Here is a 16702-nt window from a genome sequence, read left to right as displayed (position 1 = left end):
TGGGAGAAGATATTTGCAAATGACATATCAGATGAAGGGCTAGTATCCAAGATATATAAAGAACTTATCAAAATCAACACCCAAAAAAACATACAATCCAGTCAAGAAATGGGCAGAAGACATGAACAGACATTTCTCAAAAGAAGACCTACACATATGGCACAAGAAAAAAATGCTCCCCATGTCACAATTCAGTTTGCAGGGATCTTGATCATCTTTCATGTACATAAGGTATCACACCAGTTCATTACATTGATGGCATTATGCTGACCAGACCCAATGAGTAAGAAGTAGGAACTATTCTAAATTTATTGGTAAGATACTTGCATGCCAGAGTGTGAAAAATAAATCTGACAAAAGTTCAGGGGCCTCAGTGAAATTTCTAGGAGTCCAGTGACATAGGACACATTGAGATATCACTTCTATGGTGAAGGATAAGTTAATGGATCCAGCTCTTCCTACAACCAAAAAAGAGGTGCAATGCCCAACAGACCTCTTCAGATATTGGAGGCAACATATTACTCATCTGGAAATGTTACTCTGGCCCATTTATCAGGTTATCCCTAAAGTTGCCTGTGGGGCTCAATGCAAGAGAAGGCTCTGCAACAGGTCCAGGCTGCTGTGAAAGCCTCCTCACCTCTTGGATCATATGGTTTAGTATATCCAATGGTGCCTGAAATGTCAGTGGCAGACAAGGATGCTGTATGAAGCCTTAGGAAGGTCCCTATAGGTGTAGGCCCTTAGGATACTGGAGCAAAACCCTGTCATTCTACTTCCCTTCCGAGAAACTGCTCCTGGCCTTCACAGAAACTGAATGCTTAAACATGGACCACTGACACATGTAACCTGAGCTGCCTCTCATGAACTGGTTTTATCTGACCCATCGAATCATAGAGTTGGACATGCACAGCAACATTCCTTCATCAGATGTTAGTGGTATATATATGTGATCAGGTCTGATCAGGCCCTGAAGGCACAATTAAGTTACATGAAGAAGTACCCAAATGCCCATAGTTTCCAGTCCTGCTATACTGTTGTCTCTCCCAGCTTGCACCTATGGCCTCATGAGGAATTCCCTATGATCACTTTGTAAAGCACTTAATATTCATGAACTCACAATGACCCTGAGGTGGCTATCATCATTTCCATTTTCATTTCCATTTTGAGGAAGTTAAAGCACAGAATATGTAATATCTTGCCCAAGACCACTCTTCTGGAGTTATGGTATGACACCAGTCTGCTATCAACATCTCCCTTTAACAAACATGCCAAACTATATTTTCTAAAATTCCACAGGGCAAATGTTGGAAAGCTCTCTTTTAGCCTTGTTATTTTTAGCAAATTTCTATTTCTCCTTATTGGAAAGGGATGATTGTATTGGGAAGAGTGAGTAAGGATGCAAACTATCTATCCAAAAGATACTTCAGTTACATGGAATTTACTCAAGTTAAATTATTCGAAAACTTAACAATAACAGAGAAAGTGACCTAGGTCCTTTCCCATTGTAGACACAGGACTTTTACGAGGAGTACTGTTTATTTTTCACCCCAAAACTCAAAGGACTTTTAAAAAAGTTTGTTAGAAACTAATTTTCTCAGTATCTTATTGCTTAATTCTCCTTCCCTCCCACATTAGTTTTTCTCATTTACTCTAATTTCAACTTTGAAAAAATTTAGTTCAGTGTATAGCATGGTAACTACAGTTAACACCGTACTGTATACTTGAAAGTTGCTAAGAAAGTTGATCTTCAACATTTCCACCACAAACACACACACACACACACACACACACACACACACACAAACAGTAACAACGAGAGGTGATGGATGTGTTAACTAACCTTACTCTGGTGGTCCATTTATATATATATACATATATATATAAAATCATGTTGTACACTTTATATTTATACATGTTATGTCAGTTATATTCTAATAAAGCTGGAAAAATTAAAACAGACATAGAAAACAATATTTATACTGCCCAAAAAGTATAATTAGTTCCTCAAATAATAAGAAAGCAATTTCTTAATTTATTTTTAAAGAACTATACCATCTTTTACCATAAAAGCATATTAATAATATTACAGTCTGGTGGACTTTCCTCAAAAATGAAAATGAGTTTTGAAATCTGTTTCTTACTGGCTACTAGTACAAGAAGGGAATTAATAAATATAAGAGCAGAAATCAGTCAAATATAAAATAGACATGCTACTGATAAAATCAATGAAACCAAGAGATGATTCTTTAAAAAAAACCAATAAAATTCATAAACTTCTAGCTACAATGATCAGGACAGGAAAGAGAGTATTCAAATTACTGAAATCAGGAATAAAAAAAAGAAATACCAATACAGATTCTACAGATATTAAAAAGATAATCAGGAAATGTTACAAACAACTTTATGCCAAAAGATTTGACAACCAGATGAAATGGATAAAATTCTTTAAACATAGAAATTACTAAAACTCTTGTAAGAAAAAATAGGAAACTGAATAATCTTATATCTACTAAAAAATTGAATTCATAATTATAAACCTTCCAATAAAAATTTTTTAAATCCAATTTCTTCACTGGAGAATTCTATTAAACATTTAATAGAATCTCTTTCAGAAAATTAAGGATAAGTAACACTTCTAAAATCATTTTACAAGGCCAGTATTACTGTGATACTAAAATCAGTCAGACATCACAAGAAAAATTACAGATCAATCTCTCTCATGAACATAAATGCAAAAACTCTGAACAAAATATTAATAAATCAAATTCAGTAATATATAAAAATGATAATGCATCATTACTAAGTGAGGTCTCTCCTGTGAATGAAAGGTTGGTTTAATACTCAAAAATTAATATAATAACTACAGTAAAAAATTCATATGATCTTTTCAATAGAAACAGGAAAAACTTTGACAAAATTCAACACCCATTCATGATAAAAATTCTCAGATAACTCAGGAATAGGTAACACTGTCATGTTGATAAAAGACATGTATGAAAAACCTAGATCTAATATCATACTTGATAATTAAAAGCTAAATACCTTCTCCCTAAGATCTGAACAAGGCAAAGATGTCCACTTTCACCACTTCTATTTCATATTCTTTTTTTATTAGTTTCACAGGTAGAATTTAGTGATTCATCAGTTTCACATAACACCCAATGCTCTTATCACGTGCCCTCCTTAATGCCCATCACCCAATGACCCCTTTCCCCCCACACCTCCCCTCCTGCAACCCTTAGTTCGTTTCCTAGAGTTCAGCATCTCTTACGGTTTGCCTCCCTCTTAATTTTCATCTTATTTTATTTTTTCCTTCCTTTCCCCTATGTTCATCTGTTTTAAATTCCACATATGAGTAAAATCATAAGGTATTGGTCTTTCTCTGACTCATTTTGCTTAGCCTCATACCCTCTGGGTCCATCCACATCTCTGCAAATGGCAAGATTTCATTTTGCTAACAGTTTTTTTTTTTTTTAAGATTTTATTTATTCATGACACACACACACACACACACACACACAGAGGCAGAGACATAGGCAGAGGGAGAAGCAGGCTCTATGCAGGAAGCCCGATGTGGGTGTGACTGGATCCCAGGATTCTGAGATCACGCCTTGAGCCAAAGGCAGACGCTCAACTGCTGAGCCACCCAGGCGTTCCTCAGGAGCAGAAGTCTTGAGGAGAGGGATTATCTAATTATACATGTGTGCATAACAGCCATTTATATAGTGGATAATTAGTTTGACCTAGCGTACATTTCCTAGAAAAGAGCCTGAGGAAACGTTTATATGTAAAGACTTTATTTGGAGGTACAATATTTAGGGCAGAAAAAGGGAAAAGAAATATGAGGCAAGGAAGGACAGAAAGCAAGGACAGGTATTGTATTAACAAGCTGACTAGTTTCACAAGAAAACACTAATGACTGTTCAGTCACATAGATTTCAAACAGGCTCTCTGGAGTCGTATTATTTTCAAACAACTCATCAAGTCAAGGAATTATCATCCAATCACTTTCCATCTTCCATGCCTCAAAAGTCAAGTTTGGCACATGGTACATTAACTCCCTTGCACTTCTTGGTTGTCCTACCCCACTTGTCCAGACACCTCCTGGAGAAGCCAGATACCACACCTTACATTAATATGCTTCGTTTGAGACTAGAGTGATGGGAGGAGCCAGATTCTGTGTAGGTTTGGTCAGATTACATCTGCATTCTCCACAAGTAAAACAGAGACCATATTGGAGCCCAGAAATCACCCTGAGGAGGTGGTAACGGCAGGTGGAGGTATCAGTGGTGGCCAGGGCACTCCCCTGACCAGGCAGTAAGAACCCAGAGGGCAGGTGGGTCTGAGTAAATCTGTAAAGGTGCATAAACCAGATCTGATACAGTTTCCAAAGAACTAATTGCTGTGGGTGATCTCCTGTCAGTTTGAATTACCTAATATTTGGCCCATTTTTGAAATCCTTTGGGATAATTTTCTCAAAAATATTTCAGATGCTGTTTATTGGCAACACACATAGAGATTATTATTATTAGAGAATAAGGTATAAGCATTTGAGCTCTGGAGTTCTTAAGCAACCCAACTCCTGCCATCTTCTAATTATGTTACCTTGGACAGATATCTTTACCTCCACTGCTTCATTTACCTTATCCATAAAACACAGATAATGATATCCACCAAATTTGGTCATGTGACAAGTGAATTCATTTCTTGCACCAAGAATAAGTGCTGAGCTAAACCAGTGCTTAGCATAGACTAAGTACTCAATAAATGTTAATTGCTAGCAATAGCTACTCGTGATTATTATTTGAAAACTATTATTAATAACAAATGATTTCATTTGCCAATGTGCCACTGGTATTCAATTCAATGAACATAAACCACTGCTCTATAAGAAAGGTAGAATCTATGTGTTTCAAATTTGCTATAATTTTCTTCTTCACAAAAACCTAAACATCCAAGTCATGTGTATAGTTCAAGTACCATCCTCAACAAGGTACATTCTATTTCTTTTTTTTTTTTTTGGTACATTCTATTTCTATACGTTTAGATCTTTATTTTAATTGTTATCAAGAGCTGTAAGACTCCGGTTTTTTTACTGGAAAGGTTACTCTGGAGTTTTCAACTGCTTTTATTCTAATAGGTAGGGTAAGTTAAATATAGGAAAATATCAGAACTTCTGCATTAAAACCATTGATGGAAATGAGCTCATGTACATGGGTAGGTGGGAGAGCCATAGAGCGAGGTAAGACAGTGTGGGTGCAAACAACAAGTTCTCTAAGTGGGTGTTTGTCTTTTTCATGTGCTGTTTTCTTCCTAGGCATGAGTTCTCTGTTAACAGACATTTCTTCTGTAACAGTCACCACTTTGGGCACTAATCACACAACTACATTTTCTGTTAGAAACAGCTTCATCCCTTGGGTTTCCCAGGGCAGAAATCTTAGTTTGGTTTTTGTGTCATCCCCCTTAGCCTCTGTATTCAATTTGTCATTATATTCTAGTTATTTCCTCTAATTTACCCCAGGCCTCATTCTGTGAATACCTGGTTTTTATTTGTTTCCAAAATATATTTATCTTCTTTTATATCTATCCCTCCCAGATGAATAGCGACTCCAGGGCAGTACTGACTTCACCTCTCCACCCCCAGAACTTAGCGCAAGTGTCCAGAGCAGCATGTTCTTGTTTTTTTTTTTAAGATTTTTATTCATGAGACACACACACACACACACACACACAGAGAAGCAGAGACACAGGCAGAGGAAGAAGCAGGCTCCATGTAGGGAGCCTGACATGGGACTCAATCCCGGGACTCCAGGATCAGGCCCTGGGCCAAAGGCGGCACTAAACCGCTGTGCCACCTGGGCTGCCCTCTCGGTGTTTATTAACTGAGCATTGTCTTTGGCTCTTTTGCCTTCCCTCACAAGCTGCTCATCAGATTTCCCCATCTGAGAACCACCTACCACAGAGAGCCCATGAGAGCTAGCAGGACCCTTGAGCAGGACCTATGGCCGTTCTGCAACAAGAACATCATTTCTCTGAAATCAGGTTTTATTATATTTGTTTGATATAAAATAATGTCTTCAATTACTTACAAGCTAAATTATCTTTCCCCAGAATCTTCAAGTAAAAATCCATGCTCATGAACATTTGGGTATGTGAATATGAGTGGCTATACACTTCAATTTGAAAAGCACACGCCTATTTTGTCCAGCATGAATCTGTAAGTGAATGTTTCTCATACACATTTTAATTATGACCCACCTCTACCTAATAATTTATGAAACTTCCATGTGTTCCCTGAATCAAACCCAAACTTCTCAGTCTGGCTTCTATGTGCCCACTGCCTTGTTTCTTCCTTGCCAGGTGAACACATCACTCTAACCAGCTTATCTACTGTCTGTCCCTTATATCATGCTCAATTTTATCTCTAGAGCTTTGTACTAATTTTCTAAAATGCCATATCTTTTTTCAGGAACTTTCATTAAACTTTCAGGAACCAACTCATACAACTCCTCTAATAAAACTACAGCAGCTCAGGGGTTTTACCTTCTCTAACATCCTCTGTTAAAACACTGTTAGAATTTCTCATTGCTTCAAGCATTTCCTTTATCTTTTCAGCAACTTTTAAGGCAAGAAGCAAGTGTTGATTTCTCTCTATAACTCCCACATGGTGCAGAGTGGATACTAGAAACATCAGAGTGTTAGCATTCTAGATTTGTGCAGCCACTTAAAGTAATATATTCATTTATTTACCAAATGTGAATTTTTTTTCCAGCTTTAATGAAGTCATAATTGATAAATAAAAATTGTGTATATTTAAGGGGCACAATGTGATGTTTTAACATATGCATAAATTGTAAATGATTACTACAATCATGCTAATTAACATATCCATCACTTTAGTTTCAATTACTTAACAATATGAATTAAGGGGGTTTATTCCATACAAGTCAATATGTGTAAAATTTTCACATTAATATTCATTTGAAGAGGCTATTGGTCTTGCCTGAATATTTGTCATGACAAAAAGTTAAGTTCTTCACAAGAAGATTTTATTTTTGAACAGCTGTTCAAGTTCTTTCTTATGATGATCTGAAATGTATTTTTTTCTGATCTTAGTTCTGTTTCTGGAACAATTTAGAATAAATCTAATATTTCTTCCATATAACACTCCTTTGAGGTTCATCTCATTTTTTTTTACAATATTATCCTCATGCTGACATTAAAATCCTCATCTTCTTTTCTTCCATCACTGTTCATTTTCTACTATAATCCCATGCATTCTAAACCCTTCCTCATCTTCGCTGTCTTCTTCCAAAGACACTTGATTTTGCCACAGTCCCTTGGTAACTGAATATGGAGTTATCACTGGAATATTACCAGTGCAAGTATCTGTTGATTAATCAGGCCACTTTAACATTTTAGCCTAGAGACCAGTGTCTCCAATGACTCGTAGGCATGCCTTAGTTATCTATATCACTAGCCCAGTCTTAGTTGTCTTCTCAAAGTCAACCTTGTTGACAATCAGATTTCAGTTTTTTTTTTTAAGATTTAATTTATTTATTCATGAGAGACAGAGAGAGAGAGGCAGAGACACAGGCAGAGGGAGAAGCAGGCTCCATGCAGGGAGCCCGATGTGGGACTCGATCCTGGGTCTCTAGGATCACGCCCTGTGCTGAAGGTGGCGCTAAACCTCTGAGCCACCAGGGCTGCCCAACAATCAAATTTCAAACTATTCCTTTATTATCAAAACAAAAACGACTAGCAAAAATGCATTTAAGTTCCTCTTTGGAACATAAAGAAATCAATATGCATCAGAACCCACTGTATTCCTGGCATGTTACCAAGCACTAGGTAGTATATGGTAGTGAACAGAGATGGCCTCTGCTACCAAAGAGCTTTCATATTTTTTATAAAGAAAAATAACAAAAAGTAAAGAAATAAAAAATTAATATAATTGTTATAAAATAAACAAGATAAAGAAATGGAGTAAAAATATGGGTCTTGCTTAGGGTAGTAAGGAAAGGTTTCTCTCTGGCACTAACATCAGGCTGACATCTAAAGAGAAGAAAGAGGTTGCTGTACCAAACAAGAAAGACTTCCAGGAAGAGGAAACCAATTCTGCAACACTAGGGAGAACAACCTTGGTTAAGTTTGAACGCCAGAGGCCAGAGGGCTGGGGCAAGAGTAGAATGAGACAAAACTGAAAAGGTAGTTAAAGGCCAGGTTAGGCAAGGGCTTGTAGGGCTTGGGAGATTCTGAGCAGAACAGAACTCAGAAATGACTTTTGATTTAAAAAATATACTGGCTGCTAGAAACCAAGCCAGGAGGTAATTATAGTGGTCCAGGAGAAAAAATGATAATGAGTGACTTGGACCTGGGTAGCTATAGTGGGGCTGAAGGCAAGTTGATATATCTGAGATATAGTATAGAGATGCTAACAACAGTTTGCTGATATATCATCTACCGAAAAGTATGCATCTATTCCTGAATTCTTACAAACCAAAGAAAAGTATTTTCATGTAAGCCACAGGCATATCAAATATTTTTTTTGGTTGTCTTCTAAAATCCAAAAAAATAACCCAAAACAAAAAAAACCTAACATGTAGCAGAGTTTCTGTTCTCACTGATAATAAGTGGCTGTTCATACTTCAGATTTGAAACACCTGGCACTATGTATTCTGAAAACATGAATGAAAAGAAGCATAATCTAAATAGTCACCGAAGTTATGCTCCTCTGATCCTTGGACTGGGAGAGTGAATCCCAGACTCATTCTGAGTTCACATTATAAAACACTCAATTTGGTTCAGCCTTATATTTGTGAGTTGATACTCCAGGAAAACAGATTTCTGCTCATTACATGAAAAAACTTTCCCATAGTTGCCTTTTGAATAGGTAAACTTCAGGACAGATTATCTGTCAGACTTCCTATTGTCTCCATTTTTTACTGGGTGGTCATTTAACTCACCTAAGGGTTAGTCTCCTCAAGAGAATGACTCGCTTGCTTTTAGGGACTTGAAAATAAAAGCTGAATTTATTAGGTCTCAGGAAGGAAATCAGCACAGTATCCCAGAATCTGGGAACTTTATAAAAAGTACTTGGATAAAAAAGATCCAAAGAAGAATGTTCAGACATTTGAGTTCTATTGCTAATAGGGATCAACTTCGTTTTCTTGGGCAGGATTCTTGATTATTCGGAGGCGTGGTTTACCTAAATGTTAAAATTGTTATAAAAATCAATGGTTCTCTCTCCCCATTTCTTAGTAGCAAATTAAAATCTGAAAAAAATCCCCAAAACTGGAAAGGAAAAGTGAGAGAAAGTACCTAATAGTCAAAAAAGGAAAGAGGGCATTATTGAAGCACCTGGCAACATTAAGCAATCATGACTCAATGAGCAGAGAACACCAATGAGTCAAAAATGAACGCTTTTTTTTTTTAACCTGAATAGACTTTTTCTGATGATCTGTGAACCTTATTTTTTCACTAATCCTCTGAAAGGCCGTTGGATATATCATACTATGAGGGTGCAGATGTCACCAAGACACTGTAACCCCATCTTCATCTTGCCTATCGACCTATGTCCTAAGGCGCATTCAAAAGAGGGTGAGAGCTTGGTGTTTATTCTTTGTAATGTGGCCTTTGATTTTATGAGTGGCTTTTCTAAAGATCCTGTTAGTGTTAATGAAGATAGCTCTCTCTTCCCGGGCAAGTTTCTTAACCACTCTATACCTCAATATTTTCAGCTGTAAAATTAGAATAAGGATGTCACCTGAATTATTACAGTTGTTGTAGTGTTAAGTGATAACGGCAAGCTTAAATGATGAGATTAAACAAACCTCTTGAAAATCCGTTTTACGTTACATTATTGATAATGTTAGTGACAATAAATGCAGTTCTTCATTTTAATTCTCATCCACAGTCACAGCTTCAACTTCCATGTGAGTGCTCACAGTGTTCTGTTAGTGATAAGCCCATGTCACCAAACTTCATACTGTCACAGACCCTTGTGGTATCTCTCCAAAATACTGAGCCCACAGCTGTAACCCTTGATTACTTAGTTCAACATGTTTATTCCAGCATATTCCCGACAATTCTGCCCTGGCCATGTCCTTTCCTTTCTGCCTTCATTCACACCCTTTTCCTCATTTCCCCCCACCATCTGCAGAGATGCACAGTGACACACAGAATCCTTTATCTATGGCTTTGTTCATGCTGTTTCCCAAACCTGGAATGCCCCTTTCTTGGCACAAATTCCATGCGTTCTTCAAGGCCTTCACTTCCATCCCTCTTACAACTTTATCTTTACAACCTAAAATGCATCTCTGTATCTTTTTTTTTTTAATTTTTATTTATTTATGATAGTCACAGAGAGATAGAGAGAGAGGCAGAGACATAGGCAGAGGGAGAAGCAGGCTCCATGCACCGGGAGCCCGATGTGGGATTCGATCCCGGGTCTCCAGGATCGCGCCCTGGGCCAAAGGCAGGCGCCAAACCGCTGCGCCACCCAGGGATCCCGCATCTCTGTATCAATTTAGAACTTAATAGCATCCTTATTTGTGTTTTCATTTGTTTCCTGAATGAAAATCTATTTTTTCCAACCAAATTGGAGACTTAACTGAAAGTAAAGACTGTGTCTAATGCTTCTTCCATATCTCCTACAGAGTCTATATCTAAATCACATACAAACATACATAAGCACTACTGGACTTTAATTGATGCTCCACTGGAGTCAGTTCTTTCTGAAACAAGTTTAAAACATGCCATTAAGATGGCTGCAGGAGTGGTAAAGACTATGTCTGTAATTCCCTAAAATCTCCCATAATAATTACCACTTAATGTCTTATCCTATGTGTGGCACTATCCTACACTGATGGTAGAAATACAAAATAGTACCATTTTGCAGAGGGTATTTGACAATAGTCTGTAAAATTTTACATATGCCTTTCCTTTTACCTGACAGTTCCACTTCCAGGGAGTTATTTTACACACATTGAAAAGATGTGTATACAAAAATATTTATTGTATAATATTTGTAATAATGAAAAATTTAAAACAAATTCAAATGTCTAAATCAACAGAATGTAAGATAAATTATGGTATAGCCATACAATGTAATACTGAGAACTCTCAGGAAAAAAATGAAGATACAAAAAAATTATGTAGCATATTATTAGATGAAAAGTATGTATGTATGTAATTATCTTAAGACAATTTATATTTCTATATGGGAAGAATCCAGGAAAATACATACAAACCATTAACAGCAATCTTCTCTGGTGGGATTATTTTACACATTTCTGTGTTCTTTACATCTTTAATTAGAGTGTATTTCTTCTATAAACTTCATTCACCTGGGGGAAAAAAGCTCTATAGATATTTTATGGTTCCTTTGTATCTGCTTCCTAATTTCTCTCTAGGGAGTCATTCCAGGAGGCTAGTGTCTTGGGCCATCTGGACAAGACATTTTACTATTTTCTCTTTTTCCCCCCTCCACCCAAGGGGGATGCATTTATATGTTTACAATCAAGCAAACAAATGAAAAGAGGCTATTTCAAGTCCTACATGCTCAGTCTTCATTTAGGCTCAAGGAGAATACAATCTAGTTGTGTGTTCTTCAAAGACAAAGTGTATGTGTGCAACCTTGGGCAAATTGCTTAATGATTCTAAACTTTGCTTCCTTCTCCTTAAAGTAGTCACAATAACCACTTACTTGCTAAGTGGCTATCATTACTATTGTTACCAACCATGTCTCTTAGGGTCAGGACTGTACATTTTACCTCAGCTTTTGACATAAATGGGTCCCTAACAAGTACTTCTTCATGACACACACACACACACACACACACAGATAGATAGAGGCAGAGACACAGGCAGAGGGATAAGCAGGCTCCATGCAGGGAGCCCAACGTGGGACTTGATCCCAGGTCTCCAGGATCACACCCTGGGCTGAAGGTGGCACTAAACCACTGAGCCACTGGGGCTGCCCAGTATTTCTTGATAGTCATGGCCACATAGCTCCAAATGGTTTCTGTTCATGTCAGTTTGAATGAACAGTGTGTCTTGTAATATTTTTCAGTTTGGAGGTTCTGCTTCTACAGGGTGAACCCTAAGAAATGTTGACCTTGTTCATTCAATCAAGACTTACATAAAATGCTAGAATTGCCCAGGATTGGTTAGTTGTGCTCTGGGAATGAAGGGATAAATACAGAAGTGCAGAGGTAAATTTCTCTGCAGGCAGAAGGGGGTAGAGAGGAAGAAACTGTTTGCATAAACCCCAACCCAATCTTCCTTTCAGTTTACTCATCTTGATTTCGCTGAAGATAAAAACTAGACCTGTCTTGCTACTCCCCCACCACCCCGTCCAATTAAACATGTTCTTTTCAGGTTTGAAATCTTAGAAAGTTTTTGTAGTTTGATTGTTCTTGTCAAAGAACCTCAAAGAAAGATACAAGCCATCCTAACAAGGCTCTTAAGAATTTGATTTAAAAAATCTGTTCATGATTGTGTGTATGAGAAACACCATTGTGCATGACTAAAAAGATGTATTACAGGGAAAAAAGATTGATTTTGAGTATGGGCAGGGGATTCCTGATATGATCAAACCATTAGACTATGTTTTCTTGGGTTTGTGATTTAAGAAGGAATTTCATTTCCTCCATAGTGAATTTTCTTGCCTTTGTTGATTGATTTTAATCTTAATGCCATTGAAAATTGCACTTTTAAAAAAATAAAGTTCTGAATGTGGAAAAACAAATTGCTTGCTCATTCTCATTTTCAGTGATGGAAGGTATGACTGCAGTCATTGTGGTGTACACACCTCCCTTACTTTCAGTTTTTCCCTTGTTAAGATATGGAAAGTAATAAAGATGGTAATTTGAATAAAGGTGGGAAGACCAACTCTTGGGCAAATTTCTCCATTGCTTTTGCTTATATTATCAAGTTGATGTGAATAAAAACTCCAGATTTTTAAGGTAAAATTAATGCCAGGATTTCAGCATTTCTTTCCATTGTATCAACTCTAATCAACTTTCATCTTTCCCTCTTCAGAAGGGGAAATACATACCAAGGTTAGATACGATGCTTTGTAACTTGTTAAAAATTTCCATTTTTTTTCAAAGGTTTAACTTTTTAAAAACTTCACATCATCATGATCCTATCAAAAACTGAGACCTATGAATGTACTGCGAGTACTCCAAGGCTAAAATTCACATTTGATTTGAGGGAAATTTGTTTAAGTGTATCTCACAAAAAATATTACCACACAAAAAACAATGTTTGTTTCTCAATACAAAATGCACAGTGGGAACCTCTAGTTTTCTCTCTGCCGTTCACAGGTGAAGCAGCAGAGTGTGAAATAGCTGAGAAAGACTAGCCTACAGTGCAGAGACATGTGTGATGGAATGAACTCCAGTCTCTGTTTCCTGGTGCTCCTGCTTATTCTCCTCCACTAAGGAGGCAGCTTAGGAGTAGGAGCTGAGGGCAGGAGATAGGTAGGTATTTGCTAAAGGCCTGGCTGGAAGGAGAGTATCTCTGCCCCCTTCTCCCTAAAAAATCTGGCCCAGAACAAGGAGTCAGTCTAGGAGGGTTGGGCAGACAGGAGGGGTTAACATCTGGAGATGGACTCAAGTCAAGAGTCAGAAATCTCAGGGCATGAACTGGTGAGTGGTACCAGCCGAGGAGGAGACAATCAGGATTAATTTGAAAGATCTATGTGGATAGGTCCTGACAGGGTAGGGCAAATAACCACATTAATTTCTACTTTTAAAACCCAGAATTATTTAATATTTTAAGAATTAAAGTTAAAAGTGTAAATCTGCAACCTCATTTGAACCCTGAGTTAGAATGGACAGTAATTTTAAAACTAACAAAAATTTTAAAATGAGTGAGCCTTTTTTGTCTTTGTTAATAAAACTAACAAAAAGTGGGTAAGCCCTTTCTTTTTGTTTGTATAACCCATGACTGGCTTTATCAGTTTAGAGGCACAACAGCTGTCATGATGCTCTAATTTTAGCCATTAATTGTTTTAGCCTCACCTGCAAGTCATCAACAAGTCTAATATCTCAATTTTGAGCCCTTCATACTTCCTCAACCCCCAACCCATGTGAATTGCCAAGAAAGCCAGGTGCCTATTCATTTCAGGAAGGTCAGTCTTGATTCTAAGCACCAGGTAGAAGAGATTCTTGCATTGGTTGCTGCTGTGGCCACACAGACCAATGGACACTTTCTCCAGGTAAACTGATGTTCTACTGTTCCAGATCATGCCCAGGCTGAAGTACTGCCACATTGGGCTTTAAGGAGAGGGCCAGCCAGTCCACATGTTCAAAGTCTTTTGTTCTAAAGACTGAGTTCTAGGCCAGAGGCGCTCCCTGGGGAGACCTTGCAGCCTCATCCATGTGATACAGATTTTCCCCTGCCTCATGAACCCATCAAACCAGGCTTCTCATCCTGTATGGTATGCTTTCCTCTGGGACCTCTTATCCTTTCAAAACTGCAGTAAAATCTCAATGAGAACCATCCCAATTCATCAGAAAGGTTCTAATGAACTGAACTTTAAAAGGCTTTACACCCCTTTTTTCTCCCAGGAAGTTGCTTGGCATCTATGCAAATCTGTACCTCTTTTCCAGTGATTAGCCATGTACACCACAGGGCCTTAAGAGAGGTCTTATAGTCAGGCCATATTGAGATTCTGTTTCACCCTTCTCCTGAGGCAATAGGTACCTGTGTGCCTTTTGTTTGTATAACTATATGGGATCATTCAAATGACTATCTTGAAAAAGAAGTGCCTGTAGGTCCTGGCAGCTTCAAGTGCTGGTTGAAGTTCTTACATTTCTATCCCACAGCACTTTGTTAGACTGGAACCCCAAATCTAAATTCATGGAAAACAGAGTGGATTTGATAACTTATGCCACATTTATCTTAGAATGCAGGGATGTCTGAGCATAGCCAGAAAGCCAGCAGGGTGGCCCACAATGGGCTTATTATTTGTCTAAAGGACTGAAGAGCCTCCTGGGAAAGAAAGAATTCATTCAAACAAACACAAGTGTCCACATCTCAAGTTTGATTCAAGAACAAAGGATCAAGGTGGGCAATGCGGAAGGAAGCCAAAGAAGGAAGTCAAAGAAGGGAGTAGACCATGGTGTTTACTACTCAGATTGTCTTTTTCTCCAACTCCTATGCACTTAATTCAGGTGTGCAGGGTGGGAAGAAGCTACAATAAAGGATGAATAAAAATTGAACAAGTTGTTTCACTAACCTTTATAGACCTTAAGAAACCCAAGACAGTGCTTTCCAAAGTAAAATCAGGAGAAGGTTTTGTCAGAAGCCAATAGGGCCTTGACAATATTGGCAGTTTCAGGATATCACCACAGTGAGCTGGAGAAGAGCAGGAATGGAAAATGGTGGGGCAGAAACTAAGTTAGCAAACACAAGTGACCTCCCACTGGGCTTTTTAGAATTAGCTGGGAGGAATATCTGGAAAGCATCTGGAAGTTTTGTTGACTATGACTGTGATTCTGCTTGTGCCCCAGAGCTAGGACTGGGGACACAAAGCCTAAAATATAGTTGAAGCTTCAACATTTGTTCCATGGAACCCCATCAGGTGTTCTGCATTCTATTTGTTTTCTACAGATGAAAATGTTTCAGAGGCACATGGGTGGCTCAGTCAGTTGAGTGACTGCCTTCAGCTCAGCTCATGATCTCAAGGTCCTGGGATTAAGCCCCGCATTGGGCTCCCGGCTCAGCAGGGAGCCTGCTTCCCTCTCTCCCTCTGCTGTTCCCCCTGCTTGTGCTCTTGCTCTCTCAATCCCTCTGTCAAATAAATAAATAAAATCTGTAAAAAACAAAACTGTTTCAAAGCTATTTGACAGGAGTCCTTTTAAATGGTAGCAGCTGCCTGGGGGCTACAGAAAAGAAATCCATTTAGAAAATGGGCCTATACTGCAGGATAAGAATCAGCCTTTAGGAACTGAAAGATGACAATTGCCTTGTCTTGTCAGTGGTAACACATATTCCTGCCTAAAGCTCAATGTTCTAATAGGTGCTCCTTGCCCTGAAATTTTTTACTACTTAGAAATGTCAAATTTGGGGTACCTGAGTGGCTCAGTGGTTGAGCGTCTGCCTTCAGCTTAGGGCATGATCCCAGGGTCCTGGGATTGAGTCCCACATCAGGTTCCCTTCAGGGAGTCTGCTTCTCCCTCTGCTTATGTCTCTGCCCCTCTCTTTGTCTCTCATGAATAAATAAATAAAATTAAAAAAAAAAGTTAAACTTTAGGAATACTTGCTTTCAAATTTCTTTTAAAAAGAGCCTGTACATCAAATTCTTAACTTACATGTTCTCTTTGCTTATATTTAAATCAGTGGTAATTGTTTCTCTGTGATGATTATGACCAATGTTATAGTTTCTAAAGAGCTGTTTTGGTTTTTCTTTTGCTTTTTATTAATCTTTTAGATTCTTTCCTTTTTATCTTATTTTTCTTTTATCATTCTTTCCTAAGTGAAGATAAAGAAACAGAAGAGTATCAGGTATGAGGATAACCCAAGGCTGATAAAGAGAGTTGAGGCTGTTTTTCTGCCAGGAAGGTAATAGTCTTTATTGTTATTGTTATTATTAAGGTAATATTGCTTATGTCAAAAATTAAAAAAATATAGAAATATATAAAGGAAAGACAAAAATTATTTCAAAATCACACTGTTCAGAAGATAATCA

Source organism: Vulpes lagopus, chromosome 6, assembly GCF_018345385.1.
Source record: "Vulpes lagopus strain Blue_001 chromosome 6, ASM1834538v1, whole genome shotgun sequence".
Lineage (NCBI taxonomy): Eukaryota > Metazoa > Chordata > Mammalia > Carnivora > Canidae > Vulpes > Vulpes lagopus.
The sequence above is the reverse complement of the archived record's forward strand: the minus strand, read 5'-3'. Positions refer to the sequence as shown.